The sequence below is a fragment of the Gorilla gorilla genome, chromosome 7 (assembly GCF_029281585.2).
Source record: "Gorilla gorilla gorilla isolate KB3781 chromosome 7, NHGRI_mGorGor1-v2.1_pri, whole genome shotgun sequence".
In the NCBI taxonomy this organism is placed as follows: domain Eukaryota; kingdom Metazoa; phylum Chordata; class Mammalia; order Primates; family Hominidae; genus Gorilla; species Gorilla gorilla.
Genome location: NC_073231.2, coordinates 102213080 through 102236806, shown reverse-complemented (window position 1 = coordinate 102236806; position 23727 = coordinate 102213080). Strand labels below are relative to the sequence as shown.

At 41.8% G+C, this 23727-nt stretch overlaps 1 long non-coding RNA gene across 2 annotated transcripts; it reads left to right on the top strand.

The window, feature by feature from the left end:
• Positions 1-6058: 6058 nt before the first annotated feature.
• Positions 6059-21563, top strand: LOC109027996 (uncharacterized). 2 transcript variants are annotated; one of them, XR_010134887.1, is made up of 3 exons: positions 6059-6391; positions 7445-7522; positions 21259-21563. It is a non-coding gene; the product is annotated as an uncharacterized lncRNA (long non-coding RNA). The 2 variants fall into 2 exon arrangements; XR_002007051.3 differs by lacking the exon at positions 6059-6391 and adding an exon at positions 6848-7113.
• Positions 21564-23727: the final 2164 nt, after the last annotated feature.

Here is a 23727-nt window from a genome sequence, read left to right as displayed (position 1 = left end):
ATATATGACCATGCATGGGGATAATGCCAGAAGGATGTAAATGAGGCTCTGAGAGTAGCAGTGTGGGGGCGGGGCAACCTGACCTTCTGTGGGAGACGATCCTGCAAGACTTTAGGAACAGGAGGAAGTCCAATGTGGCCAGAGCTGATTGAGAGGAGGTTGTATTAGCCGAAGCTGGAGGCTGGTGTGCTGAGGCCAGACCTTGCATGATGTTGTGGGCCTTGCTAAAGATTTTGGCCTTCATCTTAAAATCAATGGAAGTCACTACAGAGTTTTAAGTCCAGGAGTGAGTGACATGATCAGATTTGCATTTTAGGAAGGTCACTCATCTCTAATATGGAGAATACATTGGACAGGGCACGAATGGATGTGGGAAGACTAATTAAGAGGATATTATAGTTCCCAGTGACAGATAACAGAGACCTGGACTAGGTGATGGCACAGGTAAAATTGAGCTGAAAACCCAATGGGTGTTTATTCTGTGCCAATGGACATCATCCATGAATCATCTCATTTAACCCCCATAGCATAAGACCCATGACATAGTACCACTGTCATCCTCAGTGGGTGAATGATGAAACTGAGGCTTAGAGAGGTTAAGTTTACACTGCCAGTTAACTGTAGACCTTAAGAATCAAGCCCAGCTAGGATCATTCTTTTTGTTGTTTGTTTGTTTGTTTTTGAGATGGAGTTTCACTCTTGTTGCCTAGGCTGGAGTGCAATGGTGTGATCTGAGCTCACCGCAACCTCCGCCTCCCGGGTTCAAGCGATTCTCCTGCCTCCACCTCCCAAGTAGCTGGGATTACAGGCATGCACCATCACGCCCAGCTAATTTTGTATTTTTAGTAGAGACAGGGTTTCTCCATTTTGATCAGGCTGGTCTCAAACTCCCGACCTCAGGTGATTTGCCCACCTTGGCCTCCCAAAGCGCTGGGATTACAGGCGTGAGCCACCTTGCCTGGCCAGAATAATTCTTTACTGTGCTATACTTCTGTGGGTGAAGGTGGGAACAGAGGGGTGAAGGATGATCCTTAGGTGCTCCCAGGCAGAATTTGAAAACTCCTAGCCAAAGGAGCAGGCTGAAAGGACACGAAATGTCAGTTAGGAACACTGGACCAGGAGGCTGGGAGAGCTGATTCCAATCTCAGATCCTCACTCACTTCTTTGTCTGGATGACATCTTTTGTCCCTTCCAACACTAAGACTCTAGGATGATTATGTGACTTTGGAAAAGCCATGGATCTCACAGAATCCTGTTTTCGCATCAGTAAGATAGGGAAATGCCTCTCCACTGAGATGATACATATGAAAGTGTTTTACAGACCTTAAAGAGACTTTAAGTAGCTGGTGATTACTTAAATCACCAGCTACTGATTACAAGGATTATCTTCTCATGGAGCAGTTCACTCCATTTGGGGCAATTCTCCGAATCAGAAAGCGTTTCTTCATCTTGATCCGAGATCAGCTTCGCTGAGTGTTCCTTCCACCCTGATCCAAGCTGCTCTTGGGTGCTAAATCTAAGAACACTGCCCCTTCTCTCTCAGGACAGGGCTCCAGCATCAGAGGCTACTGTGCTGCCTCCTGTGCCGGCCTCTCCTTACCCTGCACACCAGCAGCACCTGGAGCAAACTTTAGCCGGCATAGATTCCAGCCCTCCCAGCATCTCTCAGTGTTCTCTGGGCTGTCGGTGTCTGGGCTAAAATGTGGCACTCAGAGCTGAACACACAAGATTCATGATGCTGTCTGACAAACCTAGCTCCTCTCTCATCTGGATTCTCCACTGCAGTTCTTGAAGTATGCAAAAATTCAGTTTACAGGCCCTGATAGGCTGGCAGAGGGCTCCAGCTGTGGATTTGAGGAACTATTTCATTCTTATACAACCTCCTCCTGTCTTCCCAAAAGGGCCTGTGCACCATTCATTCTTATAGGATTTTAAAAAAATTAACACGTATAAATACAGGGCTTTATAGATATGATCCAAATAAATCCTAAGGAAAATATCCACATGAACCTGGTCCTCTCCCTCATTGCCAGAGTTAGGTGCCTTAATTTCATTAGTCAAAGTTTGTCATATTCTGGGAAAGAGGATTTTACTGGAAATTTGACAGATTTGAAAAGAAAGGTAAAGTTGGAGCAAGGCTCAGGAGGGAGGAACGATGGGAAACGGTTCAGCCAACTTTTATTGATAGTGGAAAAAAATTCATTAAAAAGATGTGATGCTTTTTTTCCCAATATCACCTCAAAAATGAGTTCCAAAGCTTTGAAACTTCAAATTCAATGCCAGGAGTCCTCAATAAAATGAATGTGTTGTCTAAGTAAGTTGAAAAAATAAAAAGTGAGAGAACTAATTCCCTTGCCTCCATCAGAGAATTTCTTCTGTTTCAACCTGAATTTGAGAAGGGAACATTTATTAAGTCTAAGGTGGGAATACTTCAGGTGTTTTTTTTGTTTTTTTTTTAAATCACTGATGCTTGCCACAAATCTACTAACTAGAAACCAAGATATTTGATTAAATTTTAGCCCAGTGGAGTGCTTAGGTAGTTATAGATGAGGTCTACATAAAACCAACTGTAGTAGCCAGATAGCTTTCAGTGTAACGTAAAACCAGATACAAGTAATGAAAAATTCCCTTTTGCTTCATTTCCCAACATGCTGTCTTCACATTCGTAGATTTCGTGTGCACTGTCTCCTCTCCACTGGTAGCATTATGACTTTTTCTTTTCCACATGTTTGAGATTTAATAACTTTGAGTACAGTTAACATGCCATTGCTGAGAGCTCAGACTCCATTTTGTGTGCTTCTAACCAACTAAGTAGACATCTTGGAGGAGATGCCAAATGTGTGTGATGCTAACTCACTTGAAATAAACAAGATATTCATAAAAATGGCTTGCACATAAACCAGTCCCTCTGGCCTTAGCAATTCCAGTTTTATAGCCACTGCTTTTGGCTTTGGGCTGGGATAGGCTGTAGGCCCTGCCTCTTCAAGGTGGTCTTCCCAGTAAATTTCCAAAACAGGAGCTTATCAGGTAGAGAAAAGTAAAGCTGGATTTCAGATGACCTCAAAGGCAGGTGACCCCATTTCACACAAGGCCATGTCTTTACCAGTAAGTTAGATATTGAGGACTCCGGCTGCATTTTAACATAGAAACATCGGGGCTAAATATGTGAGGCCTTTAATTAGTTAATCAATTCACTAAATACTTACTGAGAATATATGTTGGTCATCCTTTCAAAGCCTGTGACCCATAGTTCATCTCAAATAGAACTGGAAGGCTTTTCAGAAGCTGCTGTTAAGTCCACACAGCTAATAGTTGACCGGATCTCCCTAGGATGCAAGTTATAGTTGAAGAAAGTTTCCATGTTTCCTTAAATCTTCTATTTTCTAAACTAAACATACAAAAGTAGCTAATATGACAGAGGTTTTCAGATAGCATCACACACATTTGGCATCTTCTCTAAGTAGGGGGGTCTGTCCTGAAATGTGGGGCTCAGAATTTATCATAAAACTTGAAATGCTTTGTACTAGTGCAGAGCCCCACGTGGCCATTAGCTCCCTTTCTCCTGCAACTCTGCTCTAAGAAGAACAGTCTATATATGTATTTGCTTTGGGAAGTCATATCAGATGGTGGGGTCACTTCTAGTTTGGCAATCCACACTTAGAGATTAACATGCATTAAAAGGAAGATATCTGAACTGGCCCTCAACACCCTTGATATTTACCGGTAGCAGGGAGAATCCCTAATGTGAAGATGAGGAAGGGAGGAAGGGAATACACATTTATTGGAAGTCAACTGTGTGTTGGGAATTGTGGTACATGCTTCACATACCTAACCTTCTCTGACTCTCACGAGGACCCTAGGAAGTAAGTACCATTTTAGTTCCCACGTGTGTTTGTTCTGAACGAGTTTCACTGCAAGTAACAGAGAGACTGACAACAAAGACTCGTCTCTAAAAATAAGAAGTCTGGAGGCAGGCTGCCCAGGCTTTCCCAGGAGCTCTGGGAGCCATCAGGGACCAGGCCTTTCCCATCTTTCTGCTCTACTATCCTTGGTGTGTAGGCCTTCCTCTTCATATTTTCCACCTCATGATTATGGGATGGCTGACTCCCCTCCAGGCATCATGTCCGGGTTCCTGGGGAAGGAGAAGAAGGAAAAAAGGCAAAAGGAGAAGTTCATGCCAGCCCGGCCTGCTCTTTCAAGAAACAAGCTTCCCATCCACTGTACCTAGTGATTTCTACTTATGTGTCATTGGCCAGAACTATATCAAATGGGCGATGGTAAGATGAATATTTTTATCTGGGCACAGTTAAGCTCCAAACGAAATCAGAGTTTTATTGGTAAAGAAGAATGAGGAACAGATATGGCGTAAGCAACATTGGGGTCTGCTACTCTGTTACAAATGAGAAAATAGGCCAAAAGACATAAAGTCCATGGCCATGGCCACAGCTGGAAAAAGGATGGACTGAGATTTGAAGCCAGGCCCCTGCCCAGTCCAAAGCTCTTGTTTCCTCGACTATGCCATACTGCTTTTAGGCATAGCATAAACAGCTCTCCCTTCCTAATGCCATCAGGAAGTAGGTATTCTGTTGCTCAGAGTCATTTTACAGATGGGAAATTGAGGCACAGAAAGGCTAAGTACCTAAGTAACAGAGCATTTGAACTCAATCAGTGTATTATTCTGTTCTCACACTGCTAATAAAAACATACCTGAGACTGGGTATTATCTTAAAAAGAGGTTTAATGGACTCACAGTTCTAAGTGGCTGGGGAGGCCTCACAATCATGGTGGAAGGCAAAGGAGAAGCAAAGTCACATCTTACATGGCGGCAGGCAAGAGGGCTTGTTCAGGGGAACTCCCATTTATGAAACCATCAGACCTCATGAGACTTATTCATTACCAGGAGAACAGTATGAGCGAAATCACCCCATGATTCAATTATCTCCAGCTGGCCCCATTCTTGACGTGTGGGGATTATTACATTTCAAGCTGAGATTTGGATGGGGACATAGCCAAACCATATCATTCAGTCACTATAAAGAGGAAGTGCCGTAGTAGAGCAGCATTAGTCTGAAAACTTCATGTCTCTCTCTCTCTCTCTCTCTCACACACACACACACACACACACACACACACAAAACCACGAGCTGCTTCCAGGGACATCCTACTCTGGGGGAGATTCTGACACTCAACCTAGGACTTTTCAAGGAGGATTGTTGCAGGCTATCAATTGATATATTAAAAATAACATGTAGCCAATTACTGAGACTCTGTGGGTGATTTCAAAGTTCTTCAGAATGTACATATTAAGTTACTCAGAAGAAATCCATTTTGGCTTTAACATATTAAATGTAATGAGCCTTACAGAATTGGTTTGTATCAGAAATACCAAAAGCTCAGTGGTGCCCACTGATCAATTTGTCCTCTACAGTAGCGCTCAAGCAGAGACGGATGAACCTAATAAGGACAGGCTGTTATTTAGTGAGAGCTTAAGAAGTGCCAGACATGGTGATAAATGTTTACACTTGTCATCTTATTTCATCTTGACCCATCTTTGGGAGAGGCTTCCTGTTATCCTTACCTTTCAGGGGAGGACCCGAGGCTCAGTGAAGGTGAGTGACTTGCCCCAAAACACACACCTATGTAAAGGCAGGACTGTCCTGTAATCTAGGTGGCCCACCTGACCCCACAACGTCAATGTCCCTGACTGTGTGTAGGGGCTGCAGATAGCAGAAAGGAACTTGGAGTGAGGACCAGTAGACTTGCAAGTAGATAACACCCCAAATGTGCTTGGGCTGCTGAATTTCTGAGCTAACCAAGGACTATTACATTCAGCTCTTCTAATTTATATTATGTTCATACAGACCAGCATTTTAGCCTGGTGAGATATTTTGAGACTAGAAAACCTATGCAATGCTGAGGATTAAACAACTTTAATTCTATTGCACTTACCCACATCTGGCAGGCAGGGCGTACCTTTACGTAGAATTAAAAGCCAATGAAACTTGACTTTTTTTTTTTAAGTTTGGCAGTAAAATTGCCTTCTTCCAGTTGTTCACAAATGAAACATGCTGTGCTGGTTTCTGAAAACCAAGAAGCCTGGAGAGAAATTTATGACTTTGAAACAAAATTTAGAGGTTGAAGGATTTAACAGTTTGCAAAGAACATGGAGCTAAGCCCCTGAAAAAAGCTGTTCAAAAAGTCCTGGCCTAAAGTGCCAAGGTCGTTTTCAGAAGTCCCCGCAGAAGCTCTTAGGAATCGGAAAGCGTAAAAATGGGGAGAGAGTATTTTGAAGACATCTTTCCCCTGAAAGCTGTTGCTTGTGAGCCTGTGCATTTTCCCACACGAATATGCTCGGCCGTTATGTTAGCCAGGCATTTCCTGCATGCGGCAGGTTTGTTATGCTTCTTTTTTTTTCCTTTTCCTTCTCAGGGAATTATCCAAGATTTGTAGCCAGCAGTCTCTGCCATATTTTCTCTCAGTCCTTAGTCACACGCCCATATATGGAAATCTTTATCACATCGTCCCTGGCTAGGACATTTTGTAGGAAGTGTTTAGTGTATTGTGGTCTTTATAACTAAGTTATTCTAAGGATAAAATGGCAGCAATAGGCATGACTATGTGTGTGTGTGTCTGTGTACTTGTCTGTGTGTGTGTTTAGCCTTTGTTAGCTGCGAAACATATTTGACAAGTTTAAAGTCAAGGGTTTATCCCCCTCAGTAGTTCTTGTATAGCAAAGTGAATTTTTGCTATTTAGAAAGGAATCTTCTTCACTTTTGCCTAGAAGTAAAGTTGAAAGGCATGCTGGGATATTTTCCCCATAATAAGGGATTTCAACCCCTTCACATTTGGACATTTTCCCTGCTTAGGCAGCCACAGCACAGACATAGAATTAGTCACAAGGTTAGTCCAGCTTAAATAAGCAGAAGTCAAGTTAGTGCTTCACAGATTGGTCTTTTAGCAGATGCTCTGCCCTTTCGAGGAATGCAAGGGGCAAATGTGAGCTCTTAAGGATATTTTACATTTACGCAATGAGTTACGCTGTTCAAAAAACTTTCCCGTCTTTCTGCCCTTGTGCAACCTAATTTCTCTTACCAGAAACCTGAGGCTCCAAAGGTAAGTCATTTGCTTGAGAAACACAGCTAATACCACTTTGCATTCAGAAACCCCCAGCAGCTCCTACTGCATAAGTGATCAAGTCCAAACTCCTTAGGACAAAAGCGGAGGTTTGAGAAACATTTAACAACCATGTATACACGTAAGTACCTGTAGTTAGGCCCCATGAGGGGTGAAACCAAATAAGATGAATTCTTAGAGAGCTGTAATAGAAAGGAAGAAATCTGTCCTCATACAAATAATTAATTGCAATAAGTGTCTTAGTCGGCTCAGGCTGCTGTAACAAAATACTATAGACTGGGTAGCTTAAAAAACAATTTATTTCTCACAGTTCTGGAGGCCGGAAGTCCAGGGTCAAGGTGACAGTGGATTCATTTCCTGGTGAGGACCCTCTTCCTGGTTTGTACATGTAAGTGGCCACTGTCTTGCTGTCTTGCTGTTTCCTCATGTGGTTTTTTCCTGGGTAAGTGCACTGACGAGAGAGAGAGAGAGAGAGAGAATCTATTTTCCTCTTTTTATTTTTTATTTACTTATTTTTTCGAGACGGAGTCTCACTCTGTTGCCCAGGCTGGAGTGCGGTGGCGTGATCTTGGCTCACTGTAACCTCTGCCTCCCGGTTCAAGTGAGTCTCCCGCCTCAGCCTCCCAAATAGCCTGGGATTACAGGCACCTTCCACCAAGCCCAGCTAATTTTTGTATTTTTATTAGAGACGGGGTTTCACCATGTTGGCCAGGCTGGTCTCAAACTCCTGACCTCGGGTGATCCACCCACCTTGGCTTCCCAAAGTGCTAGGATTACAGGCATGAGCCACCGTGCCCGGCCTATTTTCCTTTTCTTATAAGGGCACTGTTTCTCTCATGAGAATTCTCACCCTCACGACCTCATCTAAACCTAATACTCCCGAAGTCTTTACCTCTAAATACTATGACATTGGGAGTTAGGGCCTCAACATATGAATTTTCAGAGGACATAAGCATTCAGCCCATAGCAATAAGCAAGTGACTGGGGAAGAGTGGTCTGGGATTGAGCAGTGTTGAGGTAAAACTAGCTTTAAAAATCGTGTTCTTCCCAATGGTCTCTCCCCATGGACTTGATCCAGGGTCTGTGAATAGCTTCGTCCTGCAACTAGTGATGCATCAGAGCAAAAAAAGAGGCAGGACATAATGCAGCACTTAGGAAGGAGGACGTGTGTGCGATCATCATCAGACTTCCACTTACAGGTTAAAAGAGAAGCGAGAGTTGTAGTTGTGGGTGAGGCAGGGTAGGGGAAGGAGGAAGTTGGGGAGGGGCTGGCAGGGAAGACCAACACTATGTCATGGACAACATCCCTGGAAGGTATTTCCCAAATTTCCTTCCAAGAAGATGGTCTGTTTGTACATTATTACTGACATTTTGGACCCAGATTATGTGTCTGTTTTCAGAGATATTTGATTGCTTGAGCCCTTCTCCATAGCCAGATCATCTCCAGGGTCAGTGAGATAGTTAACATATTATAAGTGATATTGACTTCCCCCCTGGACGTAATAAGAGGTCTCCTTTTGTATAAGCGGTACAGGTTCTGTGAGTTCGGCCTGTCTGCAGTTAAAGTCTAGTACAGGCCTGGGGATGAGTGTATTTGCTTTGCTAAGTAATTGACTCCAGACACATTTTGCCTGTACAGAGACCTGAAGTGGGCATATGACTGTGTTTGAGATAAAACAAACAAAGAGAACAGCCTTGGGCGACCAGTGGCATGGAGCCCAGCCAGATAAACACCCTCTGGGTATACCCAGTGCCAATTTTGGTGTGGGGACCCTTTTGCCCATTGTCTTGCATGGGCTTCAAGAGTCCCAGCAACCATTGGGAAATAATTAAATCACCTTATACGATTGTTCTTGGAAGTAAAATGCTAAGAAGTGTTTGTACAGGTCAATCAAGTCAACACAGCAGGAAGCAGAGTTAGCTGCTTTCTTTTAAAGGGGCCTAGCACTATGTTCTGCCTTCCTCTCTTCTTCCCTCCTTTCGTGACTTCCTTCCACTTCAATTGAACATCTACTATGTGCTGGTACTGCCCTAAGCACAGGAGTACATAAATGATGAAAGCATGGCCTGGCATTTGTCCTCTTTTATTCTGTGAATATTTATTGTATGTGCCAGCCACTATGCCATGTACCAGGCATGATGCATGGAACAGGAAATGCAGATTCTGCATTGTCAGGATACAGGATAGTGGTAATAGTGTTGAGTAAGTAATTAGGAGTGTCTCAAAAGTCATAGAACAGAGTTCCATGAGGATGTATAACAGAAGGGCCTAATTGAGTTTATGGAATCAAACAGCTCCTCATCTGAAAAGCACCATGGAGAAAGTGCTTAAAACATGCTTTTACCTAAGTAAGCTCTATTTTAAATTCATATTCTATCTTCCTAAAGTGAAGAAAATCATATGACTTTTTAAAATTTATTCAATTAAATTATATTGATTACATGAGTCAAGCAACCAGTTTAATAAGTGAATTAGTTGCTCAAGATTTAGGTAGATTTAGTCTTCGGACTAAACTCAAATTCAGACTTCCTAAGTTCATATGGCAAGTTAGGCAGAATTCTAAGATGATCTCCAGTATTCCTACTCTCCTCTTCCCTGGTGTACACATTCTCCCAGTTATTTAATCAAACTCTAAGCTTGGTACCAAGAAGAGATTTTGCGGAAGTAGTTAAGGTGCCAAATCAACTGACCTTAAGGTGGGAAGATTATCTGGGGAGCGGCAGGTGCTGATCTAATCAGCCAAGCCCTTAAAAAGGACTGGGCTCTTGCTGGTGAAAGAGATTCAAAGATTCGAAGTGTGAAATAAATTTGACACTGGAGCCAGGGTGGGGGATTCTCCAAAGCTGGATTTGAAGAGGAATATGAAGGGCCTTTAGGAGCTGAGAGCAGCTCCTAGCTGATAGCCAACAAAGAAATGAGGGCCTCAGTCCTACAACCTCAAGGAAGTGAATGCTGCCATGACCACATGAGCTTGGAAGATGACCCTGAGCTCTTAATGAGAAAAAAGAAAACCTTGCCAACACTTTTAGCCTTGTGAGATCCTAAGTAGAGAACACAGCCACGCTGTGCACAGCCTTCTGACCTATGGCACTGTGAACTAGTAGGTGAGCATTGTTTTAAGCCTCTAAGTTTGTGGCAATTTGAGACACAGCAATAGAAAACAAATACAGCTGCTATTCTGTTTCCCTCTCAGTATGGACGTCTCTATTAATTCCATTATGACCCAGATCCTCTTGATTAAAAAGACTGGACATGTGACCAGGTTGGCAAATCATCATATCTCTCACCTCTGAGCATAATGATTGGCTCAGGTGTTGGGATTGTGACCTAAGCTGTGCCACCAGTGTCCTTACCTGTGAATTATCAAAGATGAGCTTAAGGAAGAATGCTAACTTCCCCAGGAATGAGAGCCCAGAGCTGCCCATATCCATGACTCCACTAACATGATGAAACTGATTTGAACCTTGAAACCCAAAGAGCATGGAGAGTCCTGACAGTGTTCGAGACCCTGCATCCATTGTCTTTTGGCCACCTGAACCTATGCCCTTCCAGCGACTTGGTTATATGAACCAAGGCTTCTCCTTTTGATTTGAGCCAGGTCATGCTGAGCTTCTGTTGCATGCAGCCAGAGAGGTCTGAAGAGCAAAACTAGAGAGAAGTAAAGAACTGTGAGCTGGAAGACACCAGTTCCGCTTATCAGACATTATCAAGACATGGGAGTGTCTCCTTGCACATAACCTGAGTTTTGTATTTTGTTCTTATAAATCAGTGCCGAAGGACATCAAATGATAGCAAAAACAAACACTAGCTCAATCATATTATTAGAGCTTGCAGGGATTTTAGATGCTTTCTGGTCAAGGGCCCTAATTTTCTATGTGTAGAAGCTCAGGCCCAGAGAGAAGAGCAGCTAGTTAGGTAACAAGGTGGTCATTCCAGAATTATTGGGTAAAACTGACCCAGGTTGAATGAAAAATGGTGCTCTCTGTATCTAATCCATTTTCTTCTGCTTTCTATGATTGCTTGGGTCTTCCATCATTCCAGTGTCTTTTTCTCAACTTTTCTAAAACTGTGTCTACTGAGCACTGTGACTCTCACGATCCCTATTATATATTTTCAACCTAGACTCTCCAGTTTCTGAAACTCTGGTGATATCTCAGTTTGTCAGAGTGATTTCTACTTGATTCTACTAAAACTGGTGTAAAACTGTGTCCTGTTGTACATACTGCAAGAAGCTATCCTGGGCACAACTTACCTTTATGATGATTGTACAAGGATAAATTCATAAATGATTACCTCCCTTGAATACAAATGTAAGTTGTTTCCATAGATACCTGTTCACAAAGATTAATTAGATAAATGTTTTCCAATGCCTGGTTGAATTACACTTCTGATATACCAAATTGTGAACATCTTACTCCATTTGAACATGGAATTACAGAGTAGAAGATCTGGAAGAGGGCCTTAGGGATCACCAGACTCAATCTCTCATGGATCAGAGAAGGACAATGGGCTCCAAAGAGCGGGAAGGCCTTGGTCAAGGTCAGAGCCTCTCTATTTTAAAAATCAATAGGCCGCCTATTGTGCTTTTAAATGAGATGAACTCACAAACATCTTTTCTTAAAATTTGCCTTTTCTGCATGTATATAAACAAAAGTAGAAAAAAATATAAAATATAAAGATTGTCCACCACCTGGATTTCAGAGCAACTAGGGAAAAATCTGTTTCCAGGATTAAGAACAATCTTACCAATGAGATAATAAAATAACCTATTTGTTATTAATTTTAAAACTTGAGTAATTGAAAGAGCAGTGTTGTTTTTCTTTATAAAAATTGATATACATTTATTTTAAAATATTTGGAAAACTGTAAGCTGTAGAAAGAAGAAGAAATTGCTTATATTTGCACTACCCAACAAAACCAATTTTTAACATTTTTGGTGATTTTTCTTCAATCTTTTTCTATATGAATAGAAAGTCTGTGAGGATGGCAGTCATAAACATTTTCCCACGTTATTATATCTTCTTTATAAATATCTACTAAGCACATGTGGTATGTTTTTCTTTAGCAGCTAACTATTCTATTACGGGAATGCTGGTTTTAAAATAACCTTACAAAGATCATCTTCATGTATAAATATATTTTTCCATATTTAGGAGTATTCTCTTATTCCTTATAAATGGAATTTCTGGATCTGTTTTATAATAGGTGCATAACTCAATTGATAGACATTAAAAGAATTAAATAAGTATGTTAATCAGAATGAGCCAGGTGTGCTGTGGTAACAAGCAGCAGTATTATCTCAATGACCTAAGAAAAATAAAAATTTACTTCTTAGTTATGGGAATTCATTTTTGGGCTCAGGTTACTCTCTGAAGCTGCTGTCCTTAGCAGTCCAGACTTTTCAGTGCTTTGGTTCCACCGTCTCAACTAAGCCTCCTCTCCAATTACATCTTCACAGGAAGGTTCCTAAATACTCACTCATACCCCGTAGGCGGAACTTGTTACACAACCCTGTCTGCCTTCAAGGCAGTGGGATTGGGTGAGAAAGCGTGGTCCACCCATGCACCAGAAGGAGGTAAGCACTTAAAGTTTCTACCACATCACAGTTCATGTTGTTGACCAATTGCTTTTCACAATTCACATGCCCATCAATTTGCATGAGAAAGTCCTTTTCACTACATGCATTTACTATACTCATTGCATATTACTCCTTTAAAAAAAAGCTTTGCTACAGTGATGGGCAAAAATATTTAATTTTTATCCCTTTGATTACCTCAAGGTCAACTTTTTTAATTCATTCATTCATTCATTCATTGAATCAATCATTCAACAAATACAGCCATGCGGCAATGATGAATTGGATATGTGGTGGTGGTCCCACATGATTATAAGGGAACAAACAACTTTAACCTCAGTGTGGATGAGGATGACATTGAGGAGCCTCTAGATGTGAGTCCTGAGGAACTGACAGAGTTGTGAGAGCTGGAACAGGAACTCAGAGCTTAAAGAAGAGTCAAGAGAAAAGGAAACTGCAGAAGAAAAAGAAAAAACCCTGAGCAAATTCACTGTCAAGGGTTTGGCAGAAGCCTTTGTAGACCTCAACAACTCAGAAAGTTTGAAACCATGGACCCTAACACTGAAAGGTTTTCATTAGTAGAGAGACGTGTTCATGATGCATTATCTACTTTACAAGCACATCTATGATGAATAAAAAGAAATAAACCAAGCATTCTTTTCTTTTCTGAAAAGAGTGACACCTCCTCAAGAACAGCCCCAGGCAGGTCCTTCAGGAGGTGCTCCAGAAGAAGGCATTGTTTTCATAGATGACAGCTCCACGTGTGTTATTACCCCTTCAGTCCTTCCAGTGGGACAAACTGGAGAGGTAGAAGACAGTGATACTGATGATCCTGACATTGTGTAGGCCTAGGCTAATATGTGTGATTGTGCCTTAGTTTTTAACAAAAATGTTTAAAAAGTGAAAAATAAAAAACTGTGAAAGTAGAAAAAGCTTATAGAATAAGGATATTAAAAAGAAATATTTTTGGGCCAGGTGCGGTGGCTCACGCCTGTAATCCCAGCACTTTGGGAGGCCGAGTGAGGTGGATCACGAGTTTAGGAGATCGAGACCATCCTGGCTAACACGGTGAAACCCCGTCTCTACTAAAAATACAAAAAATTAGCCGGGCATAGTGGCGGGCACCTGTAGTCCCAGCTACTTGGGAGGCTGAGGCAGGAGAATGACGTGAACCAGGGAGGTGGAGCTTGCAGTGAGTGAAGCTCACGCCACTGGACTCTAGCCTGGACCACAGAGTGAGACTCCATCTCAAAAAAAAAAAAAAAAGAATTATTTTTGTACAGCTGTACAATGTGTGTTTAAGCCAAATATCTACAAAATAATCAAAACATTAAAAAATTTAAGAGGTTTATAAAGTAAAAATATTACAGTAAGCTAAAGTTAATTCAGTACTGAAGAAAGAAAAATATTTTTTATAAATGTAGTGCCATCTACGTGTACAGTGTTTATAAGGTGTACAGTTGTGTCCTAAGCTTTCACATTCAATCACCACTCACTCATTGACTCACCCAGAGTAACTTCCAGTCCTGCAAGCTCCATTCATGGTAAGTGACCTAAACAGGACAGGGTGTGCCATTCTTAACATTTTATATTGTATTTTTACTGTTTTCTGTTTGAATATGTTCAGATACACAAATACTTACCATTGTGTCATAATTGCCTACGGTATTCAGTAGAGTAACATGCTGTACAGTTTGTGGCCTAAGAGTGATAAAACCATACCATAGAGCCTAGGAGTGGAGTAGGCAATACCATCTAGGTTTGTATATGCACACCCTATGATATTCACACAATGACAAAATTGCCCAAGGAAAGCATTTCCATTGTTAGGTGGCGCATGACTGTATTTACTTAACAGGTGAACCAGGCACTGACCCAGGTATTAGGTCTCTAATGGTGGACACACACACATGGCCCCTTTCCCCATGGGCTTTATGATCATTGACTAGTTATGGTGCCTCTTTTATGAATTGTCTGTAAATATCCTTGCATGTTTGCGTTTAGAGTTCTTTGCATTTTTGTTATTGAGTTACTTCAGCTCTTTATAAAGAAAAGATAGAAGCTCTTTTTTGCATTCGCTGCAAACTTTTTTTCAGTTTGCCTTTTAATCTAAATTTTGGTGATGTTTTCCCTTTTTTACAGATTTTTAAAATTATCTATTCAGATCTCTTGGTCTTTTCCCCTTAGATTTCTTTCCTTACTTTTAATCTTAGGAAATACTAAAAATGGTTTTTTCTGAGTTTTTTACAATTTTTCTCTTGCTAAAAATCACCTTGTGAGAAAACATACACCTACACTCACATATGTGTGTGTATGTATATAGATATTTTTAGAGAGAGAGAGAGAAGGAGAGAGAGTGTGTGTGTGTGTGAGAGAGAGAAGGAAATAGAGAGGTGGAAAGAGAGGAGGGAGAGAATTCAGTGGATAATTCAATTCAAGACTCTTTATGCAGGTTTTGAACCTAAAAGCCACTTTAGCAATCCCAGTGCCTGCCTACCTCTCCTGTTTGCCCAGTCTTTTCTCCTCTTGGGGTTCCTAGATGGAAGGTGCTATGGAAGGTGCTTACAGTCCTTACAGCACTACAGAAGGTGCTGTAAGAACTAGACAAAAGAATAATGCATGGTCTATCCTTCTAGTCTATAAAATCACATGCACAACTACACAGGCACATGCACGCAGAGTTCATTAATTCAAGGCTGTGTGTGGTAAGAAACAAGTGAGTTGTGTAGACTGGATGGACTCCAAACTTTTCATTTTGCAACCCTGTTAGTTAAAAACATGTTGTGCAAGCACTTTCAATATATATTTCGTAGAACTCAGGACACTATCAATTGTGCATTACATCATTACGTTATACAGCATGAAGAAAGAAAAATATCCCTGCCAAATTGTGACATAGGCTTTCTGTAGGTATTGATTGTAAAATGCATCTCAATATGAGAGATGTTAAAATGTGAAACAATGTGTGTCTCAGAACTGATAAAAAATGATCATATGCTTCTAAATGAATATATTATGTCCTTTTAAAAGCATACACAAAAATGGGAGTTTGAAAAGGCTGAAGTTTTATAAGCAAAAGTTTAATACCTTCCTGTTGCACCCCAAAGGATCACTACAGACACCCCACCCTGGAGGCCACTGGCATAGACAGAGGTCCTGTGTGGGCCCAGAAGAGTGAGGGGCTCTTAGCTGAGTCTGTGTGGCTCTGGGGAAGTGGACAAGCATTTCAGAAGAAGTGCCCAAACACAGAAACAGGGAAAGCATCTGAGTGATGTTAGGGGACAGTGAAGCCAAGGGGCCAGAAGTGACTGTGGTTCTCAGCCTCAGTGTTAGGGCGAATGACAGAAGTAGGGTAGCCAGGCAAGGAAGCTACTCTCTGGGAGAAAGATAAACAACTTAAGGAAATAGCGGCATGTAAATGGAGCTAACTTGAACTGGGTAAGCAGATGACAGCTGGGCACTGTATTTAATGTCAGCATAGACAAAAAGCAACACAAGATTTGGGTAGGTGCCACTTAAGGCTGATCTTAACAAGTCAGATGTGCGGTGGCTCTAACAGAAGTCACGAGTACCTGGCTCAAGATAGCTCCCCTACTGACGGTCACAATTTCTCCTTTGAAGATTAATCCCTTTCAGTTAAAGGACTGAAGACTCCAATTAAAATGCAATTACCCCCAACAGAGGTAACCAACATATTTTTCTTGTGAGAGGACAGGTTGCTGAGAGGAAGGCACTAAAGAAATATAGTGTGAAAGCTGGAGGTGGATTCTTCTGGTATTCCAGGAGCTGGATAATTCTGGAATACTGGATTCTTCTGGAATGCTCGTCCACTTCCCCAGAGCCACACAGACTCAGCTAAGAGCCCCCTCACTTTTCTGGGCCCACACAGGACCTCTGTCTATGCCTGTGGCCTCCAGGGTGGGGTGTCTGCACTGATCCTTTGGGGTGCAACAGGAAGGTATTGAGCTTTTGCTTATAAAATTTCAACATTTTCAAACTCCCATTTTTGTGTATGCTTCTAAGAGGACATAATATATTCATTTAGAAGCATATGATCATTTTTTATCAGTTCTGAGACACACATTGTTTCACATTTTAACATCTTTCATATTGGAATACATTTTACAATCAATACCTACGAAAGCCTATGTCACAATTTGATTGGCAGGGATATTTTTCTTTCTTCATGCTATATAATGTGATGATGTAATGCACAACTGATAATGTCTTGAATTCTATGAAATATATATTGAAAGTGCTTGCACAACATGTTTTTAACTAATGGGGTTGCAAAATGAAAAGTTTGGAGTCCATCCAGTCTACACAACTCACTTGTTTCTTATCATACACAGCCTTGAACTAATGAACTCTGCATGTGTGTGCGCCTGTGTAGTTGTGCATGTGATATTATAAACTTGAAGGACAGACCACACATTTTTTTTCTGTCTAGTCCTTACAGCACCTTCCATAGTCTAGGCCAGCAGTTCTCAACACTATCAGACCTAACACCCCTTTTATAGCTAATAATTTATAATGTCCTTTTTACTATTTTAAAATGAAATTCACAAATAAATTTTTTTAAAAGCCCATATTGTATTAGTTGGGTTCCCCTTATTGCTAAAACAAATGCACCCTAATATATTTAATAGCTTAAATGCAATAAACATTTATTTCTAGCTCTTATGATAGGATTGAGCAGATAAATAATGGGCAGGGAGTTGAAACAGACATGGAGGCGTGCACCTGGGAGGTTTCCATGGGCCAGGCCTGGAAGTGGCATGTACCACTTCTGCTCAGGGGCCATTGGCTAGGACTCAAGCACATGACCACACCTGCCTGCAAGGGTAGATGGGAAATAGAGTCTAGTTGGGGAACCAGGAGAGAGAGTGGAACATGGATTTTGGTGGGCATCTAGCAGTTTCTGCCACAAATATAATGCCTTGTTATAAAAGAGAAATAAAATAATTTACAATAAAATAATATGATTTTCATTATGTATACCCTTAGGATAGTCACACTAGAAGATATGAGTCAAATGCTTTCACTCATAAGAGAATGATGTGAATGTGAAGGCCTTAAGTGCAGTTTAAGAGTGGCGTGTTGTATTAATGACTAACATATCCTTCCCTATTTTACTATTACTATCCAACAGTGGTATTTCTTTTTTTTTTTTTTTTTACTAGTAATGAGAGTTCCTGAAATAGTGAACAACGCTTAGTAAAATTCTGAACAAAGCATAGTCTTTCTTTAATTTATACAGCTGACACATTATGGGGAAATCTGGTGCATATTAGGACTCTGTAACAAATGCTTTGTATTTATACGTAAAATCAAATTGGGCTATAGGCTCAGATAATTATAAAGATTTTTTTTTTTTTTTTTGCCTCCAGGAACATCAAATGGGGCACTAGTAGGCCCTGAGGGATGAGGGAGAATCCTTCGTTGTGCAGAACTTTTCTGGATATTGCAGGATGTCTAGCGACCCCAGCACCCTCTTGCTAAATGCCAGTAGTACCCTCCCCTCATACACAAGTCACTGTGACAACCACATACACCTCCACAATTTTCCAAAGCATCCCCATAGAGTCGTACTGCTTCCACTGAGAACGACTGGTCTTAATAAATGCTTGTCCAATTCACTCTTGGGTACTTGAAGAAATGGATAAACAAACTGATTCACTAATCCTGGCATATTGCTATAAAGCAAAGAATATGAATATATTTGGAATGCCAGCCTTGTGCTATGCTAAGTGATTTTACATAACTATCTCATTTAATCCTCATAACAGTCTTGCAAGATATTATAAACTTGAAGGACAGACCACACATCTTTATAGTGAATGAAATGGGGGTCTTGGAAGTGAAGTAACATGTCTGTAACTACATGGTGGGTAAGTATGTGGGAAGCTGGGATTGAAATCTGGGCCTGACTCCAGAATCCATGGTAAATTTCCACCATTATTAGGATGACCATATGTCTCCATTTAAGTCTACCATCCTGCATTTAAGTCTACTGTCCTGGAGTAATGATTATTAGCACTCCCTTTCACTCTCCAAAGAGTCCCAGTCTGGAGAGTAAATTACATGGCCACCGTAAATATTATATGCTGCTATTGTCATCAGTATTTATTTCACAGGAAGGTCAAGAGAGAGGGAAAAAAAGTAATATCATTCTTTCTCAGACATCAGTGGATGACTGAGCAGGCAGAATGGGTTTTCTCTTCCCCATTTATCACCTATGCACTTCTCAAATCATCCATGGATATTTATATCTGTTTATCTTCTGGATAAACAATTTTTAAACAGTAGGAAAACAAACACTTTCTAGATATTCAATCTTTTACTATCAAACGGGGTGTTGTCCTTTACCTGCAAATAAGATATGCTGTCTCCTGAGAAAGACTAAGTACTCTTAAATCTGAGAAACAGCTGAAGATAGCGTAGGAAGCTGAACTGAGACACGCTGAGCAAAGTGATGCATTGATGCTTGCTTGCTTGCTTGCTTTTGATGAGCTGGTCACATTCTTGAAGTTAGGAAGAAATCCTCCCTTTAGATATTTAAGTTAGAAGCCTATCTCTATCAGCTCCTGGTTCTGACAGTTTTCAAACAATTGCTTTAAACAAGTCACAGTTTTAGACATGTCACATGCACACGTTCAGTCTCAGAGTTACGGGAAAGTACCAGAAAAAATTCACAGGGTAATTTCAACACCCAAATGCTGTCTCCGCCACCTTTCCCATCTTATTCCTGTCAATAATTCTCTCCCTCCACTCTGCCCTGCCATCCACCCACCTTTTGTTTCAGCTCCTTGTGGCATTTGGTGTTTCCCCTCCCAATCTGCAGCCAGGGTCAGCACCGGTGAGGAAAAGTGGGTCAGATTGCCCTCTGTCTCCTGGTGCTGAGCACTCCTATGTTGGTTCAAACACAGAACCAGCTGAAACTCACTCAGGCCTTCCCCAGCTGGCATCAGCCACTGCCCTAGTGGTGGTCTCAGGAATTTCTTGGAAAGGAAGTACCTGGTGGTCAGCTGCCCCTTCTTGGTTTTCCACCAAGAGCTCTAATAGAAAGAGTCCTGGTGGAGATGCTGAGCCTGACCCCGTTGGGGGCCTATTGGAAGATGTGTCTTAGACCCAGGTGGCACAGGGCAGAGAGGGAGCTTCCAGGCTATTCCTGGTTTATCCATGCACCATTGCCAAGCTTGGGGATGATGCTTAACAAAGAGCACAGCATTCCATTGAAGGCTCATAATAAAACTATAAAATTTAAAAATTAATAATGGTTCAATTGGGCTTAAGTAATACCATCCTGTTGTAATTGTTTCCTTCAGCTTCAGTTGTATTTAGAAAAAAAGAAATCACCTCAGAAGCTGATACAAATTATTAAAATTTCCCCCTCTTCAAGTCTCTGTAGCAGAGTAGAAGGCATGGAGACTGTCAAAAGACATCTGAAACCTTAAACGATAAGTGTGAAATAATCTCTCTAAGTGTGGATATTGACCGCTTTTGTTGTGTAAAGACAGATTGTTCTGCTGAGACCACAGGCAATACACTCCATAAATGCTATCTTTTCTCCCTCCCATATCCATAGCAGACTGTGTTAATTGATCACCTACTCTTTCTGGCTAATTCTCAATAGAATATTTCAGGGAGAAACTGATGAAAGTTGGCAAAGGAAATGAAAGCTGTTTTCCTTTCTGACCTTGAGTAAGCCCACAATGAGGTAGACATTCCCAGAATTTATCACCCAAGGGAGTTATAGTATTTGATACAGGAATTTGGAATCTTGGAGAATGGACCTTAGACCGCCATGAGAAGGATCTCTTAATTTTCTCTCACCCCATCAATCTGTCTTGAGAAGTCTAGCTATGCTGGAATACTACCAGCTGGAAAGGGATTGATGTGGAGATATGCCGGGAGGTAGGTAGGGAGGCCCTGGAGAGGAACGCAAGCTCAAGATGAGTACTTTACATTTTGGAAGCCAGATTACTTACAAGTAGCTCTTTGGGTCTGCTTTCTTTGCTGATATCCTGGAGTCTTAAGCAAAGTTGATCTATTCATTCATTCAACAAACAATTATTGGACATCTATCCTGTGGCAGTCACTGAGCTATGATCTAGAATATGAGGATGAATGACACGGATACAATCTGAGGATGACAAACCAATTACAGCTGTTTTTAATCTTGGTGGTAAGGGCTTTGAGTGGCAAAACGTGGACAGAAATGCTGGGGTGACACAGCAGGGGAGCCCAGTGTTCTAGTTAAGAGGTATCTGTTCTCCAACTTGATTTCACTGGATGGACTGGGCACAGAGAGAAGAATTATGGGCAGGGCTTGGGCAGGAAGATTAAAGAGGTAGCTACTCCCCCAAGAGTCGGGTCCCTGAGATCCAGGTACCTTATTCACATAAAGGCTCTTTTCTTCCACTGCCAACCTTGGGATTTGATTTTTTTATAGGGTTTGATTTCTTTATAGTGGGTCATGGAAGCTAAAACCTTGGCAAAGAGCAATCTGTGATCTGCTATTGTGTTTTTCTATTCCCGTCCACAGGTGATTCCTAGCAGTCTCCATCTTGAAGTTCTCTTCTCCTTTGACCAAGCATCCAGCACATCCTCACAACACTCCAAAGCCACCTTGAAGACTCTCTTCAAAGCAGTTCTTACTGTTGATACCACCACCATTGTTCCGACACATGAAGCAGGAGGACCCAAGGCCAGAGGTCATGGTGGAGAGATGAGCAGATAGTCCTCAAAGGCAGACAGGGCTGGGGTTGGAGAGGAATTCCCTAATAGCTGTTATAAATGGAGATATGACAGGTGTGAACAAACAACCTAGGACTGGAAGAAAGAAGAGGGAGGAGTCGGGTAGAGATAGTACTTGGAGTGGATGCCCGGGCTGTGTAGTGACATAAAGGGGCTTAAAGAGGGCTTAGGGAGCAGATCTGAGAGGAAGAGAATGAAGGAAGGTAAGGAATTCAGTCTTTGGCATTCTGATACATTGTGAGGGCTGGGGGTGGTGACCGACTAGATTCAGGGAACCTGAGGGCTGGGTGTTGGTTTGTGTTCTTGAAATTACTTCCTCAGGATTTCACATCTAACCAAATATTAACAATCATTTACTAAATAAATATTGTTCTGTCCCTGGATGGGCAGATGGGAGTGTTATGCCTGCCCCTCCCCATCCCCCACCAAAAAAAATAACAAAGGCAGTTTAATTCATGACCCCAAGGCTGTCACAATCCAGACTAAGAAGTGCCCTGAGAGCCTGGTGGGATCATCTTGGTGCACAGACCAAGATCCCACACACACAGATCCTGCACAGATCCAGGGGATCTGAGTGGCCAAGGAGCGCCCAGAACTCCTGCCTCCCATAAGTGCAAGGCTGAGCATAGCAAAGTATGAAGAGGGCAGGGTCTTCTAACACTGAAGTACATAGGAGCAGCCTTTTCAGTAAGAAGAAAAGTCCCAGAAATTCAGATTAGATTATACACAAATTATAAAGCGATAAGCTGGCTGAAACAATAATATTCAAATTAGTTCAATTCAGCAAGTACATATGAGTGCTTCTGTGTGCCCATCCTGGGCTAGTCTACTTGAGGGAATGGACACAGGAGAAATGAACAGGGTTTAAAGGGGAGGTATTTCTTCAGGCACAAAGCTCTGCAGATGGCTGCCTCTCCACTGGGGACCCCATGACAATTCACACAAGATCTCTCCCAAGACCTCTCAAAGCAATTCTTTTAAGACCCCAGTCCCTGCCCCCAAGCATCCAGGAGTCTGTTTCACTGGTATCAGATCAAGCAGACCCTTCCTGAAGCTTTTGTAGAGAAATGGAAGTGATTTGGTTAAAACAGGGAATTTCGGCTGGGTGCAGTGGCTCACACCTGTAATCCTAGCACTTTGGGAGACCCAGGCGGGCAGATTGTCTGGGCTCAGGAGTTTGAGACCAGCCTGGGCAACATAGCGAAACTCTGTCTGTACTAAAAATACAACAACAACAACAAAAAATTAGCCAAGCTTGGTAGCATGTGCCTGTAATCCCAGCTACTTGGGTGGCTGAGACATGGGAATCACTTGTACCTGGGAGACGGAAGTTGCAGTGAGCCGAGATCATGTCACTGCACTCCAGCCTGGGCGATGGAGCGAGACTGTCTCCAAAAAACAAAACAAACAAACAAACAAACGAAACAGGGAATTTCAAAGATGAAAGCAAGAGCAAAGATGGAGAATGGGTTGGAAGTGGAAGAAACACAGAAGTAAGAAGTAAAGGCTAGTGAGGAGAGTATGAATACTTTAGGCTCTCTGAGTTGATGGCAGCAAGTAGAGCCAAGGGGCAGGGAGAATGGAGACATAGTCTCTACTGATTGGATGTAGAAGAAATGAAAAAGAAGAGTCTAAGATGACCTTCAGTAGGAGTGGTAGAAGGGTGAATGAGGAAAGTCAGTAGCTCAGAAGAGAAGCATTTGAAGAAGGAAGATAACAAGTTCAGTAATTCAAGACTCTATCTTTTCTTTCCTGAACTCTTCCTATAGTATCCCTCTTGGGTCCCCCTCTCCAGGATTTGTTCTCCAGTCTACCCTTTGCACTGGGTTTCTAAAAGGCAATCTTTACTGGATCATTCTCTGCATCCAGCCTCACAGTGGTTGCCACCACCTTGAGGTGAAAGGCCAAGGTCTAGAGCATGGCATACAAGCTCTTGGAGCTCTGCCTTACCTATATCTTAGCCTTATATCCTGCCATTCTGCTTCTTGGGCTCAACATTCCTGCCATCCTGAAATATTTACATTGAAAAAGAAAGCCAGTTTCATGTGTCAGTGCTTTTGTACTTGTTAACCTCACCCTGAAAATGTTTTCCTACCTTTCCTGGTTGAACTTCTCACCATCCTGTACCAGGTGGCTAAAAACCCTGCAAAGCACTCCCTAATGGTCCTCTCCACTCTCCCAAGGAAGGTTTGTTCCAGAAATGCAAGGTCTGGTTCAATATATGAAAATTATTCAATGTAATCTACCATATTAATGG